At 33.6% G+C, this 19,834-nt stretch overlaps 1 long non-coding RNA gene across 1 annotated transcript; it reads left to right on the forward strand.

Annotated features, from left to right (window-relative positions):
* The first annotated feature begins 125 nt into the window (after positions 1-125).
* On the forward strand, positions 126-2,718 carry LOC147018454 (uncharacterized). The gene is made up of 4 exons (XR_015062399.1): positions 126-1,685; positions 1,787-1,945; positions 2,202-2,259; positions 2,549-2,718. It is a non-coding gene; the product is annotated as an uncharacterized LOC147018454 (long non-coding RNA).
* The last annotated feature ends 17,116 nt before the right edge of the window (positions 2,719-19,834 follow it).

The following is a 19,834-nucleotide window of genomic DNA, read 5'->3' on the forward strand; positions in this document are numbered from 1 at the left end:
AGAATACTGATTCTGGCTCACTTTTCCCCATGTAAATGAATGGGGGATTTTCAGCGATTCATATTTTTTTCCCTAAAAATAAATCCCCTTTTTATCCCAAGGTATATTTATTTGTCTCCCCTTTTGACTTGGAGGTTGAACCTCATTGAATTGAACACCTGGGGGTTGAACAGCTCACTCATTGAACCTATAAAAATTTGTTCATTCTCAAATTACTTCAATAGTTTAATTTTCTTTGCACAATAATCCCCATCTAAAATATTGACAAACAAAACATTTGAATCTTTATATTTTTGAAGATACCCCTTTTGTGCCATTACGAAATGATAAACTTCTCTTAATGCTCTCATCTGACCACCTCCTGAGCCACATATCATTTTGAGATTATAGTAAATTGTTTTTTCATTGTTCAATTGATAACAGTAGGGTAAGAATACTGGTTCTGGCTCACTTTTCCCCATGTAAATGAATGGGGGATTTTCAGCCATGAAATTTTTCTTTTTTTTCCCCTGAAAAAATAAATCCCCTTTTTAGCCCAAGGTATATTTATTTGTCTCCCCTTTTAACCTGGAGCCTGGTGTTGGCTTAGTGGTTAGGGTGGCGGCTTGGGATCCCAGGGTCCTGAGTTCAAATCCCGTTGGCTGCTGAATTAACACCAGGGGGTTGACTCAGCCTGCCATCCTTCCGAGGTCGGCGAAATGAGTGCCAGTGTACTGGTCCCGGTGTATGCCCCGGTTAGAATAGGTGTACCATATCCCTGTGTGTCGTAAGAGGCGACCAGGGTTGGTGTCAGGAAGGGCATCCGGCCATAAAACATTGCCTCAAGAAAAAGCCAAACCCCTGCACAGCAGGGAAAAATGGCTGTAAAAACGGTCATTTTTTTATTTCCCCTTTTAACCTAGGGGCTCTCTATTCAAATAGCCCATACAACAAGATAAAGATTTGTTAAAGGTGATTCTAAAGAAATATCTGAAACGCCTAAGCCCCGGGACACTCTTTATCAAATAACCAATGCATATTGTTTAGCTCACTCATTGAACCTATAAACATTTGTTCATTCTCAAATTCCTTCAATAGTTTAATTTTCTTTGCACAATAATCCCCATCTAAAATATTGAAAAACAAAACATTTGAATCTTTATATTTTTTAAGATACCCCTTTTGTGCCATTACGAAATGATAAACTTCTCTTAATGATCTCATCTGGCCACCGCCCGAGTTGCAAATCATTTTTGTACATAAACCATGCCAGAAAAAAAGTTTTGTTTCAAATGTTTTCAGTTCATGCCGTGAAAATGAGGAAGTGTTTTTTTTGACACGGCCGTGCTGTGTGAATGAGGAAGTGGTTTTGGACTGTCATGCTGTGAAACAATAGGAACTATTCTGTGAGACAAGGTCTCGTGTTTATATTTTATCTCAGAACACGAACTGAAAACATTTGAATCAAAACTTTTATGGCGTGGTTTATGTCCAAAAATGATTTGCAACTCGGGCGGTGGCCAGATGAGATCATTAAGAGAAGCTTGTCATTTCCTGTGCCCACACCCAATGATTAAGCAATCTCCTCATCGTTGCTTTATAAGCGGTTCGCCAGACAAAGTTTCTGCCAGACGGGATTTTCATTTTTACAACTGAGGCATGGACGATATTTCTTCCGATGAAGCCAACAGCCCACTACAGAGTTGGTAAGTTTGTGTATGCTTTTCTCTTTGAACGATGAAGCAAATGATTATTAATTAAATCATGATAATTCTGATATATATATATATATATTTTTCCCTGACAGGGCATTGGAAGAAATTGAGTTCACATATCACGACGTGGTTCATGAAATTAATACTCTTATTGAAGAGATCAATGATTTTAGAAGAGAATTGAAAGACATTTTCAATGAGTGGCATGAAGTCTTATCACGTCCTCTCATCTCGAAGGAATTAAACCAATGGTGAGACACGTGTGTGTGCCTCTCTCTCTGTCTGTCTTTCTACCTACCTCTCTCTGCTCTTATTGAAGAGGCCAATGATTTATAATGACTGGTCTCTGATCTCGAATGAATTAAACCAATGGTGAGGCACGTGTGTGTGTGTCTATGTGTGTGTGTATGTGTGTGTGTGTGCGTGTGTGTGTGTGTGTGTGTGTGTGTTGCTTTCCCTGTCTGTCTCTTCATCTATACCCTTGACTTATTTTTTTTTTTTTTTCAGCACTATCGCACAACATCAGCTGTTGAAGCAATCTTGTACAACACATGATTTTCTGGAGGTAAATATTTCTGAATTATTATTAATATCACTCGTACAACACATGATTTTCTGGAGGTAAATATTTCTGAATTATTATTAATATCACTCTCTCTTTAGAATGTCGCCTTATGTTGGTTGCATCATTAGTTTGGACGTGGTTTTGTCAGTACACTGGAATTCATTTTATTGACCTTGAAAGGATGACAGGCTCCTGGTGTGTTAATTCAGTGGTCAACGAGGCTTATTCATATTACCATGTAATTATCTTTATAGAACCTAATTATTATCCACTTTTTGTTTCAAAACAGAATATGGTGTCTGAGTTTCGAAATCACAAGGCATCTGAAGAAGATTGCTGGGAAAGATTGTACATTCTCGCAAATGAATATTTAATATTTTCAATATTAATAAATTATATTTGTTTTGTTTACAATTACTTGATTCTGAATTACAAGAAAAGAATAAAAGAGATGTAAAGGGGGGAGGGTTGGGGGGAGGGGGTAGGTGCGCTCCCCAATGACCCATCACCCCCTCATCCCATCCCTCCCCTCCCCATGTGTGTGTGTGGGGAAGGGTGGGGGGTGGGATGAGGGAGGTTGTGGGTCAAAGGTGGGGGCGCACAGGGGGATGAGGGGGTGGGGCTTGTGTGGGCGGGGCTTGTGTGGGCGGGGCTTCGGTGGGGGCTTGTGTGGGTGGGGTGTGTGTGGGAGGGGCTTGTGTGGGCGGGGTGTGTGTGTGTGGGTGGGGCTTGTGTGGGTGGGGCTTGTGTGGGCGGGGGTTTATGTGGGTGGAGCTTGTGTGGGAGGGGTTTATGTGTGTGGAGTTTTTGTGTGGAGCTTGTGTAGGCAGGGCTTATGTGGGAGGGGTTTATGTGGGCAGGGTTTATATGGGCAGGGGTTTATGTGGGTGGAGCTTGTGTGGGAGGGGTGAATGTGGATGAGGCTTATGTGGATAAATGGATGGGTGGAGAGATGGGGGGATGGGTGGATGAGTGGAGCTTGTGTGGATGGGTGGATAATTTTTTAATTAAATAAACATGTTGTGTGTGTGGGGAACTAATTAACTAATCACTAATTATGTGAATATGATGAATATGGGTGGAGCTTGTGTGGGGTTTGTGTGTGTGGAGCTTGTGTGGAGTTTTTGTGGGGAGCTTGTGTGGAGCTTGTGTGGGGTTTGTGTGGGGTTTGTGTGGGCGGGGCTTCGGTGGGAGGGGCGTGTGTGGGCGGAGTCAAAAAGGGGCGGAGTCAAAAATTTCAATTTATTGGAGCTTGTGGGGGGTGTGTGGTGGGGTTTGTGTGGGGTTTGTGTGGGCGGGGCTTGTGTGGGCGGGGGCTTGTGTGGGTGGAGCCAAAAAGGGGCGGAGTCAAAAAATTTCAATTTATCTTTGTCTTTTGTAATTCCTGTGAATAAAATGAACCTAAAATCTCTTCCCTTCCAAATCATATATCTTATAAGTCCAAGGAACCGTATCTATTACATCAACAATTTTAAAAAGCTCGTTGGTCCATCTTTTCGTATAACCTTTTTCAAAATGAGATTTCCACCTATATATTCTTACGATATCACCAACTTTGAACTTAGGTTTTCTGACATTAATCTCTTTTTCATATTTTAATTTTGTAAATGTTTCTGATGGTTTCATATTTGTTGCCGTGTGAATCGTGTCATTATACTTATCCACAATATCCTGAATAAAAGATGACCATTGTTGTGAACCGAGTTGTGTGAATTTTTTATATAGTCTCTCTTTTAAGGTACGATTAAAACGTTCAACAACAACTGCCTTCCCTTCATTAAAGGTACTGTATAATGTAATACTGTTATTTTTTAGAAAATTCATAAATGTCTTGTTATAAAACTCCCTACCCTCATCAGTCCACAATTTTTTAGGTTTTCTCTTACTTTTATTAAATATCTTTTGGAAGGCTAACATAAGAGTATTACCTGTTTTGTTTTTTAATGGTAGAACCCACGCATATCTACTCCTCAAATCAATAACGGTTAAAGCATACTTGTACCCCTTATCATTATTGAGTTCAATCAAATCAGCAGACCAGATATAATCTACTTCCTTGGAATAAACTTTCCTTCTCTGAAACTTTGTGAATATTGGTTTATGTAATTCATCAGCTAATTGCTCTTCAGTCTTAATAACATCATTAGAGCCTATAAGTTTTTTGAATTTCCAAGACCAAGTTTCAATTTAGCACTGATCATCTTCTTCACAATGAACCGATCAACTTTTTCTCTCAAGGTTGGATTTTGTATCAGAGACAAATTATACAACATTTCTCTATCGGCTTCATGCTTTTCTTGCAACGTTGTGGTATTCCCATAATCAATATCGTGTCTCATGCACACTTCATCAACTCTATTGATAGGCTTACTCCAGGATTTAGGATTGTCTGCCTCATCTAATCTTTTATCCAAGTTTGTGCCTGGGCCACAGAAAGAATACCCTGGAAGATGTAATTCCCTGGTATTCCAGTAGTTGTAAATTTACTTCCTGATAAAAACTTTTGGATATCTCCTCCTAGTTTGTGTTGGGAGATAAATTGATTTTTTTTTGAACCACACACCGAACATATACCTTTTTGTATAACCCTGTTATTTTTACTTTTAATATATGAAATATTTTTAGTATTAGTTTTCTTTTACATTTGAGACAATAACTCATTTATTTATGAGAAAAATTCCTGCAGAGTGCAAAAACCTTTTTAGTTTCCAACATGCACATTTGAATCTTAATTTTTAAAACATAAAGAATCCTTAGAAATGCCTTCACTCTCTCCTCCATTTATTTAAGAAAAAAAAAAATGAAAAACTTGAATTAAAAATCCATATCTTGTCGATGCTAATAGTCTTGTCGAAAGTATTGCAAATAGACTTGTCAATTCTTTCTTTTCCTCCTCGGTGGGTTGAGTTATTTTCTGTAATACCCTTAATCTTTTTTAATCTCACTGGTTTCCATATTTTGATATTTATTTTGTCTCGCTCTTTCCTCCCTCTCCTCCTTCTCTCTCTTCTCTTTTTCCTCCTTCTCTTTCTTCTCCCTCTCCTCCCTCTCCTTCTCTTTCTTCTCCCTCTCCTCCCTCTCTCTCTCTCTCTCTCTCCTCCCTCTCTCTCTTCTCTCTTTCCTCCCTCTCTCTCTTCTCCCTCTCCTCCTTCTCTCTCTTCTCTTTATCCTCCTTCTCTTTCTTCTCCCTCTTCTCCTTTTCCTCCTCTTCCCTCTCTTCTTCAACTCCTTCCTCATCCCTTACTATCCTTGAATCGCTTACACCCCATAGAATATTATACATATATTCATCAGGATTTCTTGTTATTCCTGTATCCAAAATAATTTTTTTACAACAGGAAACCAATAAAATTTCTTTTGAATTTCTAAAAGAGCCTTACCTTTTCTTAACTTTATAATTTTTTCATTATTTAACATTCTAATTAAATCTAAAGTTGTCGGTTTATCAACATCAGCATAATGCCAATCTTTTATTGAAAATACCTCATTCTTATGTTGTAGAACATATTTATTAAAATACCGAATACCCTTTTCTTGAAGGTATGCTTGGACACAGAAATGATAATTTTCTTGAAGCCTTCTTGCTGTCATTTATGTATTAGAAATATATGTTAGAACAATATTATGGCACGAAACACCTCCCCATCTTCCCATAGTTAAATCATTTTGTATTTCCTTACTTATTATATATAATCCTGTTTTTTCTGTTTTCATGAGATAAACAAGGGCAAAACCATTATTATATTTACCCTTATTAAATTCTTTTATTTGTTGTTTACTAATCGTAGCCCCACAAAACTCATTCTCGATACCAAGTGGATAATATTCTTCCTTACGAGACTGATTTAATTGTTCCAGGTCTTCGAGGTTAATTTTAAATGACCAATTATACCCTAAATCATTCATATCATACCCCCATTGTTCTATTCTCATACAAACGATACGCCCTTCTTTATAAAAATTTATTTTAATTCGAACTGTGAATTCTGTATGACCTGGAGATAATATCAACACTTCTGTATCTTTGGAATACACGGCTGTTTTATTTAAGGATATATATTGTGATAAATCGCTTAATCTCACCAAGTCATTCGCGTCAGTCGGGCTTGGATAATTTTTTAATTTATAAGCATTTTTCATGTTAATATTTTTGGTTATATTATATTTATGTCGTTCAGCCTGTGCCTTTGTGTAATAATTTGATAAATCAATATCCAGTTCTTGAGATACACCAAAGATAGAACCATCTTTACCAACATAAGTCATTTATATTAGATTAAAAATAATATCATAAAATTTTTTATTTTTGTTGAGTTGAAATAACACATATAGGCATAATTGGCCACAACACTTGGAATTTAATTCTTGGACTTGAAATGTTTGATAAACACCATTCTGTAAGAATTTTATGACTTCAACAGGTGGTGGAAGACCAAAACTATCAAAATAATATTTGTCTTGACTATTAAAAATACAAACCCAATGAGAACCGTTCCCATTATTATCTTCTAAGTTCATAATAATATTCTTTGTATGTTTCGGCACATTTGTTAATTCATCTCTCATACAAATAACCACATTATGAATTTTTAATTTCTTACAATATTTGACAAGTTGTAAATTTGATGTTGTATTCTTTCCAAATTCTTTCAACCACTCATCAATGCTCATTTATTTATTAGAAAGATATAATCCATTACCTCTTTTCGTTAATTTTACACCTGCTTGTGCTATAGAAGAAAGCATATCTCCAACTAGCAATCTCGCTTTATCAGGCAGACCTTCAAGTTTTTCAGCAAAATCGACAATTACACCACTTCCACTAATTTGTTTCTCCAACTCTTTGTTATGTCTTTCCAATTCTTTTTGAGCCTGGAGTTGAGCCTTCCTTTCGTTGGCAGTTTTCACCGCTGTTGAAATACCACCCGTCAATGCTCCAACCGCACTTAAGCCAGCAAATAAAGGAATTAGAAATGGGAGAAATCCTCCACTCGTCTCTCTTATTGAATATTTTTTCAACATTGGTTTTGTCATTTTAATTTTAAGTGAGCCAGTGTCATTCAAGATTTTAACCTGTTCTCTTGTGAGAAAAACATCAATTCTTACTGCTCCTTTTCTCTGAATTGTATTAACGTTAATCGTACAAGGCTTTTGATTTTGAACACAAGATGATAGTTTATGAAGATTGATTTGATTAACATATACCCCAGTTGGTACTTTGCCACTCATTTATTTAACAAAAAATTATGTGAGACTAATCATCACACCATTATCTGTATTAATCTGCAATTCTGTTTCTTCCAAAAGCAAACAATATGTATCAACTTCTTCACTCTCTCCTCTTTCAATGTATAGGGAAGTATCCACTGATTAGACTTTATAGTTTCCTTTTGAGCGCTCAGGTCAAACGCATAGATTGTATACAAACTTTTAAATGCTGTCATATCCAAAATAGGTTCTTTATTTCCATTACTTTCACACACCTTTTGGTAAGACTTGTATGCTTCAGCAAAATCATTTTTTTCCCAATTAATTTCCAATCTATCTCGTGGGTAAAATGTTCCATCTAGAGAAACGCGAAGTTGTTTCACCTTAGCATTATCACTCAATGCATTATTCTTATCAGTCGCAGTATCACCATCTGGCTTTTTAAAAATGATCCACAGATATCGTGGCTTTCCTTCCAGAACACCCAAATTCCACGTGTAAGTAGTTTGATTGAGTTTAACGTGTTGACATCTTCTTTTGAGGTATGATACACTGAGTGGTTTCTTTGAGTTAAGTCTTCGATTCAACATCTCTTCTGTTTTAAGATTAGGAGTATATTCACTGATATACCAACTCATTTCCTCAATTACAAATTTATTCTGATCACCAAAAGCACTACCAACACCAAAAAGCAATCGATTTTCATTATCATTCCTTTGTAGTTGAAATCTAATTTTAAGGCCATACAGAACTTTATCATGATCACAAAATCCAAATATACCTTTAAGAGGAACTGCCACAGTAAAACTATTTTCTGCTTTTGTATCATCATTATACATTCCTTTCCTTTGAGTATACCCAGGGTCTGTGTTTGTTCCCGTTGACATATCAGGAATAAAACCTTCGACAGACCCCTTTCCCATTCTATCACTGAATGTATAGAGTGTAAATTTTATCATTTCAGATACAGCAGAGACATAATCAACCGCTTCAACTTCTTGTGTTCCAATATACAAACGCACACTATCAAACATTTTCCAGAAGAAATCATTTACAAGTGTAGCGTTTGTGTTATTCCCAGCCTTAGTGAATTTAAATTTACACAACAAGAAACTTTCGGAGAGATTCAAATAGGTTTGTTGATTATTTATTTCAAAACTTTTTGTACCATTCGTATTCCAGTCTGTTCCAGTTATTGCATTTACCTTGAAGTAATCTTCTTTTTTAGTGGAGTTTGAGATAATAATAGTATCATCCAAATCATAGATACTATCAATTGCTTCCATACTTGTATTTATTTAGGAAAAAAAGATGTTAAAACTTTTGAAACCCTGATCCAAGTATTTGAATTATTTTCTGTCGTTCTTGGGGGGACAACTGAGTTTTGCCTTTCTTAATTTCGTTTATTGCTTGTAATTTATGAGATTCCTTCTGGGCATCTTTTATACTCTTTACAGCACCTGCAACATTTCCCACAGCAGAAGCAGTTGAACCAATTAGATCTTTATGTTTAAGAATAGTTGAACCAATACCCATGAGAGTATCAATTATCCCATCTCCTCTAAATTGATGCCCAACACCCCTTTGTCTCTTAGGTTTATAGTATCCTCTACCAAGATACATACCTTCACCCTTGTAGTATGGGGAAAGGAACATCCCATCCCCTGTAATTATTTTATATTTTCCCAACTCGTGTTTCCTCACAATAACCATCGTATTTATTTATTGGAAAACTTCACGTAGGTGAATTCTGATGGATATAACTTCTCCATTAAAAGAAATCACACGATTATCTTGGTCGGTTATCCTAAAATTTACTCTGTGTATGGTTTTTCCTGACACAGGTAGATAAACCAAATTTTTGGGTTCCATATTGAATTTATAACCAATTGGGGTTGAGTATGCGCTGAATGAAAATATTGTATTTGTTTTTTTCCCATCATTATAAGCACCATCAATCAAATCACAGTGAATTAACACCGAATTTATTCCTGAGGATATTTGAATGACATTATCACTGTAAAACGTCCCATTAGTTTCAATCTTTTTTGAGGAGAAACCCAATAACTCTCTAAATGAATTATCAATTGTGAAATCAACCTTGTAGTTATTTTTAACTTTAATCGTTGATTTTGAAGTATGTTTTTGAATGTTTATAACAATATTTTTTGGTTCATCACCCTGTTCTTTCATAAGACGAGCAAGTTCGAAGATATTTGAGAAATCTCATATGCTCCGGGCGAGACTGTTATCGCTTTGTATCCACTTCCTGGATTATAACTAAACTTGTCATTTTTCTCGGTTATATTAAATAAGGTATTATAAGTTTCCATGGACAATAAAGATGCCTCATATTCTTTTGTTGTGTCAAGTTGTAGTGGGTATGGGAATGAAGATGTGTGGTCGCTTGTTGTGAAATTGAAACTAAGGATTGTGCTTCTCATCTTATTTAATATGAGATAAAATGTCTTTATATTGATATTTATTAATTATTTTCATGTTCATCAACTGGTCTAAAATGGCTGATGCTTCATTAAAACAATTGTTATTTCCAGCCTTCTTACTGCCTAACAACAATAACAGTCTATTAACTAATTGCGATGGGTCATTTGGAAGAAAACTAACACCTGAACCAAGGATACTTAAAGCCTGAATAATGTGTTTCTCCTTCTCATTCTTCCTACTTTTACCAGAAAGAATAACCTTATAATTTAGAGTGTTCAGCAGATCAATATATACTCTATCATCATTATTTTCCATATCCAATGGTTTATCAATATACTTTGATTCATCCCTCACAGTTGAAACTAATCTTCCATCTTTTGTGAGAAGAAACATTAATCTTGGAGTTAGTTTAACAGGGGGTTGAGCAGAACCCAAGAACCTTAATTCATCATTAAATATCAATACCTTTTCTTGAACAAGATGAAATATTGCTGATTGTTCTGTTGGAATGAGTCCTGCTTTGGTTTTTGAATCCGCTGAATATTCATTGTTTTGAAGAGCATTCACAATATAATCAGGGGGTCGATTAATCTCTTCCAGTTGTTGAAATAAACCTTCATCATCATATTCTAATTCTCCTAAATGCTCTAATTCTTCCTCCGTCATTTGACTGAAATCTTTTAACATTTGAAGTTTTTTAGGAGTATATTCTACCGTGGGAACTGTGGAAACATCTTTCATTTTTCCTTGGGAAGTTTTTAAAAGTGGTTTAAAAAATTTCTCTTGTTTTCTTTCAAATGCTTCTTCGCCCGTTAGTTTCTGTCTGCGTTTCTTCTTTATGTCTTCCTGCTGTTTTACAACTTTTGAAACCAACTCTTGATGTTCCCTAAATCTTCTTGCTCTTTCTTTCGCATCCATTTATTTATTGAAAAATATCATTTAATATCTCATCTTGTTTCACAACAATATATTTATATTTTTCAGTTGTGTGTTTCATGTAATCCCCAAATTCCTTTTTACTACATAATGTAGAACAATTGTCTCTCCAAAAATTGTTTATATCTATTGAATTTAACTTGAATAAAATAAAAGTATTAGCATTGTTTCTGATGGAACGACGAGGAAGCTGAAAGTACGATTGACTAAGATAAATACAATTACAAGAAGAATGTCTCCCTCTTGTGTAGTAGCTGTCCATTACCGTTTGGTTTCTCTCATTAACACAATCATCAAAGATAACGAGGTTCTTTTTGGATTTATCCAAATCTTGGGGAGACGGTATATCATCCGTATTATCACTCAGAATACAAGTTATCGGTTTTGATTTCTTTTTACATCTCTGTGTATCACAAAATAGTTGTATTATATCTTCAATGTTAAAATCATTTAGGTTTTTTTGAAGTTTAAATAAACCGATTATATCTTCTTTTTGAAGACCAGCATTAAAACCTTGTGAGAGTAGTTGATACTCTGGTTGAAAACTCGACTTTGTGAAAATTATTAAATTATCATAATCTAAAAAGTTGGGAGTGAGGAGCATCTTTAAAAGTAAGCAGGTTTTTCCACATCCACTTGAACCAACTATGAGGCATCTTAATGAATTTGGGAGATTTTTATGGTTGTCAAATTTTATCTTATTTTCCCAAATAGGTAAAAAATCATTCATTTATATATTTGGAAAACAGGTTATTTAATTTATTCTTGGCTTTTTTCGAAATTCTATATTTTATCCTAAGTTCAGGTTTAATTTCAAGATAATCCATTATTTTATTTATGCAATATCTTGTGTTGATATTTCCCTGAAAATCACATCCATGAATAAGATATAACAACAATCCTTTGAACATTTCTCTAATACGTTCAGTTTCTTCCCTTGTAAGGAAAGGTGTGTTCTCACCCTCGTTCTTTACATTCATTTCTCGAATCAATCTTGTAAAGTAATTCATTTTTGGTGTAAATCTAAAAGAATTATTTTCCTTTTTATATTTTTGATTATCATTAATTAGAAGATAATCACAGAATATACATTGTTTATAGGCTTTTGACTCTGTGTTTAATCCCCGTCTTTCACACGCAGGACAATTCTCAAATTTGTCATATGGAGAATCATGGAATTCAAGAGGCTCAAAATCGAGTAAACTATTCATATTTATAAAGTAAAACTTTACTTAAACTGAAATTCATCTTCGATATCATCTTCGATACTTTCAGAATCATCTATACTTTCATAACTATCATTTGAACACAAACTCTCGGTGTCATAACTATCGTTTGAATGCAAACTCTCGGTATCATAATCACTCTCATAATCTTCAAAATCTTCAGTTGAATATTGGCTCATTTAATTAGTAGAAAAAAACATTACCATCGATATCGATATACATTTTTTCATTAACAGATTCAACTGCTACATTTTTTATATTAAAGGTAATTTTAAAATGATCCTTAACTACAATTGAACGAAATGTCATTTCACCTGATATATTAACATCCTTTATTTCATCAGGATTTATATCTTTAGGGTTGTTGAAAAAAATACAAATTTCTCCTTGCATATTACAGATGGTCTTATCTTTTCTTTCTAAAGCTTCATCCATAAGGTTTTTATTTTTTGATACCTTTTCTTGTTTCATTGCTTTTTCTAGTTTTGAATATATTGCCAGAAGGAGAGGAGAAACTTTTGTTAGAGATACCTTAATTGATGTTCTTCCAGGTATACTAAAAGCCCTTCCACTGAAGTAAATTGAAGAACTCATCATATCCACCATAATTGTTTTTATCCAATAGTTGTTATATTTATCTTTGTTCAATTTTACATCCTTGACATATTTCTCAGCATCTTTAACAAATGAAGAGATTGATTGAAACTTGTCTTTTGTGTCTTGAAACATTGTATTTATTAAGTGAAAAAGTTGGAGGATAAAATGGTTTTAAGCACAGATTCACCTGTAAAATAAACGAAATTTTCATCAAGAAAATTTTAGTTTAAGCACAGATTCACCTGTAAAATAAACGAAATTTTCATCAAGAAAATTTTAGTTTAAGCACAGATTCACCTGTAAAATAAACGAAATTTTCACCAAGAAAATTTTAGTTTAAGCACAGATTCACCTGTAAAATAAACGAAATTTTCATCAAGAAAATTTTAGTTTAAGCACAGATTCACCTGTAAAATAAACGAAATTTTCATCAAGAAATTTTTAGTTTAAGCAAAGTTTTATTATATAAATATGGTGAATACAACATACTGCGATGTTTGTAATCACGAATATAAACATTATAGAAAACACCTCCGAACCAACAAACACACATTTAATCTATTTCACAAAATATCCCCTCTTGAGTTGGAAAGAAAACATTGTGATACCTGCTCAAAGGATGTTTTGAAGAGTAGTTATAATAGGCATCTTCAATCACAAAAACACAAGAAAAATGAGTTTAAAGTAAAGGGAGACTATTATATTGAAAACACTGATGGGGCATTTAAAGGGCATATAAAAATAAGGATTTTTCAATTTGGAGAACCCGGTCCATCATCAATAATTGAATCAATTGAAATAGTGAAACCTGATGTTGAAAAATTTATTAAAAAAACATTAAAAGAAATGAAAACTTTAAAGTTTTATATGGGAGTGAAAATGAATATGAAAAGACAAGATGAAGAACAAACTCCTTATATGAGGACAGATCTTCATTTTATAACATCATTTCAAGATTTTTTGAATAGTGGGGTTTATGAAGAACTATCAAGACAAGAGGAGGATGTTGATAATACAGTGGTAGGAAGTGGATTCAATATTAAAAAAATCATCTTTTTAGATGTACACATTCTAAAATCAAACCCTCTTAAAGCTTCTTCTTATATTGAATTACCAAAAGAAATAAAACGAAAGAAGGCAGTTGTTAATATTAAGAATAATGATAATAAATGTTTTCTCTGGTCTGTTCTTGCTCACTTACATCCACCAAAATGTAATTCAGAAAGAGTAAAACAATATATGAAATATGAGAATACCTTGGACATTAAAGATTTTAATTTCCCAATGCCACTAACAGATATTCCTAAATTTGAGAAAAAGAATAATCTTTCTATTAATGTATATGGATTAACGGATACAAACAAAGTTCAAATATTAAAAATTTCAAACAACTTTAAAAATGAAGAAACACACATTGATCTTTTATATTTTAGTGTTGGAAATAATTCACATTACACATACATCAATAATTTATCAAGATTAATCTCTTCTCAGGTATTCAGAACAGCAAACAAAATATATCCTTGTAAGCGATGTCTTAATTCATTTCATACAAAAGAACGATTAGAACAACATTCAAAATATTGTAGTAATCATAAATCAGCTGTAATTACAATGCCTAAACCTGGTGAAAAGATTTCTTTTGAAGATTATAATAAATCTATCATGCACCCATTTGTGATATACGCTGATTTTGAATGTATCCTTAAAAAGATAAATACTGCTTCTCCTAATCCAAAAGAACCATATACAAATAAATATCAAAAACATATTCCTTGTGGTTTCTGTTATTATATCAAATCATCTGTTGGAGAAAAGTATAATAAACTTGAACAGTATAGTGGAAAAAATGCTTCACAAGAGTTTGTAAAACGATTAGAAAAGGATTGTATAAGACTAAGTAAATTAATGAAAGAAACAAATGAACCGATGAAATTAACCATAGAAGAAAAATTAGAATTTAGAAAGAACAATATCTGTCATATTTGTGAGGAGGAAATTGAGGAGTCTAAAGTTAGGGATCATTGCCATCTTACTGGTAAATATAGAGGCCCCGCTCATTCCTGTTGTAATCTTAATTATAAATTACCTTCTTTTATTCCAGTCTTTCTTCACAACAGCGCCAACTATGATACACATCTATTTATAAATGAACTTTCAAAAACACCAGGGAATGTTTCTGCCATAACAAACACAAGTCAAAAGTATATTTCATTTACAAAAATGATATTCACAAAACCTATAACTCGTATTCGGTTTCTTGATTCTTACAAGTTTATGGGAACACCACTAGCCAACCTCGCATCAAATCTAAGCTCCACGGGCTCTTTTCCAAATCTTAATTCATTCTTTCCAAAAGAGGAAATTCTAACTAAAGAGGAAATTCAGATTAAAGAGAGAATTCAAAGTAAAGAGGAAATTCTAATTAATGAGGAAATGAATGAAGAAATTCTTACTGAAGATGAAATTCTAATTATACAGAAAATTCGAACAAAGAATGAAATTCTAACTAAAGAGGAAATTCTGATTATAGATGAAATTCTGATTAAAGAGGGAATTCTAACTAGAGAGGAAATTGAAACAAGGAATGAAATTCAAAGTAAAGAGAAAATTCTTACAAGTAAGGGAATTTATCCTTATGGTTATATGGATTCATTTATGAGATTTAAAGAAACACAACTTCCTTCAAAAGAAAGTTTCTATAATAACCTTTATGAAGAAGAGATAAGTGATAAGGAATATAAACACGCACAAGAAATTTGGAAAATATTTAAGATAAAGAACCTTGGAGAATATCATGATTTGTATCTAAAAACAGATGTTTTATTGTTAGCTGATGTGTTTGAAGCTTTTAGATCACTCTGTCATAATAAAAATTGTTATGGATTAGATCCTGCCCACTATTTCACAGCTCCTGGTTTAGCTTGGAGTGCAATGTTGAAAATGACAAAACAAGATATAGATTTAGTCAGTGATGTAGATATGCTTTTGATGATTGAGAAGTCTAAGAGAGGTGGAATATCACAAGTATGTTCAAAAAGATATGCTAAAGCAAATAATAAATATCTTCCAAATTATGAGAGTGAAAAAGATAGTAATTATTTGATGTACTTTGATGCTAATAATTTGTATGGATGGGCAATGTCTCAATCTCTGCCTTATGGTAAATTAGAGTGGGTGGAAGAAAAGGATTATGAAAAGGCTTTGATGAATATTGTTATTTCTTCTCAAGAGAAATTGAATGACAAAGAAGAAGGTTATTATTTTGAAGTTGATTTGAAGTACCCGAGTGATCTTCATAATAAGCATAAAGACCTTCCTTTTGCATGTGAGAAAGAAACCCCAAAGAAAGAATGGTTCAGTGATTATCATAAAAGTTTTAATATTAAAGGCAAATCAACAGAAAAGTTATTAACAACATTCTATGATAAAGAGGGATATGTTTTGCATCAAAGGAACTTGAGACAATATTTATCTGCTGGGTTGAGAGTAGCTAAAATTCATAGAGTTTTAAAATTTAAACAAAGTCCTTGGATGAAAAAGTATATTAAATTCAATACAGATATGAGAACAAATACAAAAGTAAAATTTGAAGGGGAATTCTATAAATTGATGAATAATGCTGTCTTTGGAAAGACAATGGAGAATGTTAGAAACAGGCAAAACATTAGATTTGCAACATCTTGGAAAGAAGCTTCTAGATTGATAAATAAACCAAGTTTTGAGAGAGAAGAGGTTTTTTCAGAGAACTTTTCTGCTATTCATATGAAAAAGGAAAGTATTGTCATGGATAAACCAATTTATATTGGAACAGCAGTTCTTGATTTATCAAAGATATTGATGTATGATTATTTGTATAATGATTTAAAGAAAGAGTATGGTGAAAATGCTTCATTGTTGTATATGGACACCGATAGTTTTATTCTAGATATAAAAACTGACGATGTTTATAAGGATATGAAGAAAAACATTGGAGTATATGATACAAGTAATTTTAGTAAGAAGAGTGAGTTATTTTCAAAAAAGAATGAAAAGGTTATTGGTAAGTTTAAGGATGAGTTGGGTGGAAAAGTAATGAGTGAGTTTATTGGATTGAGAGCAAAGGCATATGCTTATAAGTATGGTGATCAGATTGATAAAAGGTTAAAGGGAATAAAGAAATATGTAATAAAGAAATCAATAACTTTTAGAAATTATTATAATTGTTTGATGAATAAGAAAGAAGAATATAGGAAAATGAATACAATAAGAAGTTATAAACATAAGATATATAGTGAAGAAGTAAATAAAAAGGCATTAGGAGCCTTTGATGATAAGAGATTTATTTTAGATAATGGAATAGATTGTGTTCCATATGGATATTGTATGATAGAGTGTATAAAATAGATTGTGTTCCATATGGGTATTGTATGATAGAGTGAATAGAATAGATTGTGTTCCATATGGACACAAGTTTTAACGATGGGAAGATGGGTTAGGGTTTTTAAGGGCTTCCGCCGCGTTTTTCACAATATATAAATGGTCGAACCAAGTATTAGTCAAACTAAAGAGTGGAGAAAATCTCAGTCTTGGTATATAAATGGAAAACATAATGAATGTGAAAAATATCAAATAAGTCTTATTGAAAAATATCTAAAACAAAGGTAAATAAAACAAATATGCGAATCAATTTAAAAACCAATAAGTTGGAGGATGTAAAGAAAATAATAAATATGTTTGAATGGACTGAAAAATTTGATGGTTATCAATTGAACAATGGAAAAATAATTTACTACAATATCAAAATGATATGCAACTCAGGAGGTGGTCAGATGAGATCATTAAGAGAAGTTTATCATTTCGTAATGGCACAAAAGGGGTATCTTAAAAAATATAAAGATTCAAATGTTTTGTTTTTCAATATTTTAGATGGGGATTATTGTGCAAAGAAAATTAAACTATTGAAGGAATTTGAAAATGAACAAATGTTTATAGGTTCAATGAGTGAGCTAAACAATATGCATTGGTTATTTGATAAAGAGTGTCCCGGGGCTTAGGCGTTTCAGATATTTCTTTCGAATCGCCTTTAACAAATCTTTATCTTGTTGTATGGGTTATTTGAATAGAGAGCCCCTAGGTTAAAAGGGGAAATAAAAAAATGACCGTTTTTACAGCCATTTTTCCCTGCTGTGCAGGGGTTTGGCTTTTTCTTGAGGCAATGTTTTATGGCCGGATGCCCTTCCTGACACCAACCCTGGTCGCCTCTTACGACACACAGGGATATGGTACACCTATTCTAACCGGGGCATACACCGGGACCAGTACACTGGCACTCATTTCGCCGACCTCGGAAGGATGGCAGGCTGAGTCAACCACCTGGTGTTAATTCAGCAGCCAACGGGATTTGAACTCAGGACCCTGGGATCCCAAGCCGCCACCCTAACAACTAAGCCAACACCAGGCTCCAGGTTAAAAGGGGAGACAAATAAATATACCTTGGGCTAAAAAGGGAATTTATTTTTTCAGGGGAAAAAAAGAAAAATTTCATGGCTGAAAATCCCCATTCATTTACATGGGGAAAAGTGAGCCAGAACCAGCATTCTTACCCTACATATATATATATATATATATATATATATATATATATATATATATATATATATATACATATATATATATATATATATACATATATATATATATATATATATACATATATATATATATATATATATATATATATATATATATATATATATATATATATATATATATATATATATATATATATATATATATATATATATATATATATATATATATATATATATATATATATATATATATATATATATATATATATATATATATATATATATATATATATATATATATATATATATATATATATATATATATATATATATATATATATATATATATATATATATATATATATATATATATATATATATATATATATATATATATATATATATATATATATATATATATATATATATACATATATATATATACATATATATATATATATATATATATATATATATATATATATATATATATGTATATGTATATATATGTATATATATATGTATATGTATATATATATATATATATATATATATATGTATATATAGATAGATATGTATATATAGATAGATATGTATATACATATATATATATATATATACATATATACATATATATACATATATATACATATATACATATATATAGTTGCGAATTCGCACCCGCCGGCGTGCGAACGGCCACTGAACTCGGATCGCGGCAGGTCGCCCACCAGACGGACAATTCAGTCGTGACTCTCTCGGACCAACGCCGGGAGCTAGTCACGGGTGGGGGTTTAACCTCACCACGATCGTGCCAATTGCCCACCTGCGCAGGATAGGGGCGCTCGCCAAATTCGATCTACCTAAGTACCTGCGCGAATGGTCGACCGGGCGATCGCACCTCGCCGCAGGTCAACTCCGGACACGGGCCGCTTGGGCGGCCTGTTCCGTGCTATTGGGATAACAGAGCGGCGCTATCGCCGACCTGGACGGTTCAGATTAATTACCGGGCGTATTAAGCCCACTACGAACCCTTTACGTGAAGCAGGATGGAGGGTCAATAAAGAAAAGACGAAACGAAACGGGAAAACAGTTCACACAATGCACATTTATTACGCGACACAATGAAAGCCCACATATACAGCCAAACAGTCAAAATGCACGTAGAGCAGTTAAAACAAAAGAAACAATGACGCAGATCTACTACCGAGTACGCGCACACAAGGCAACACTTATACAGTTCTACTTTACAGACGGCGCCAACACATATTTACTCAAAAGCAAAGGAAAGAAGCCACCCTCATAGACAAGGGGGGCAGACGGGCCTGAAGGCCAATATGCGCGCGTGACCTGAAGGAGCGGCCAGGCCCGCGAGACCGGGGGGTCCTACCCGCGTCCTCGTGACATGTTGGCGGACAAGCCGCAGATGTGGCCGCGTGGCTGTGCACCGACTCCGTGCTCCTTGGCACGACGTTTGGAGTGGGGTTGGAACGGGGCCCCCTTTTTGCACTCTCAGCACGGGGGAAAGGGGGAATTATTGATGCCCTGGGGGAGGGAAAATGGCTGGCTGGCTTGGATCCTGCGACGAGC

The sequence above is a fragment of the Eptatretus burgeri genome, chromosome 10 (assembly GCF_056783735.1).
Source record: "Eptatretus burgeri isolate ZD-2024b chromosome 10, Ebu_testis_v1, whole genome shotgun sequence".
Lineage (NCBI taxonomy): Eukaryota > Metazoa > Chordata > Myxini > Myxiniformes > Myxinidae > Eptatretus > Eptatretus burgeri.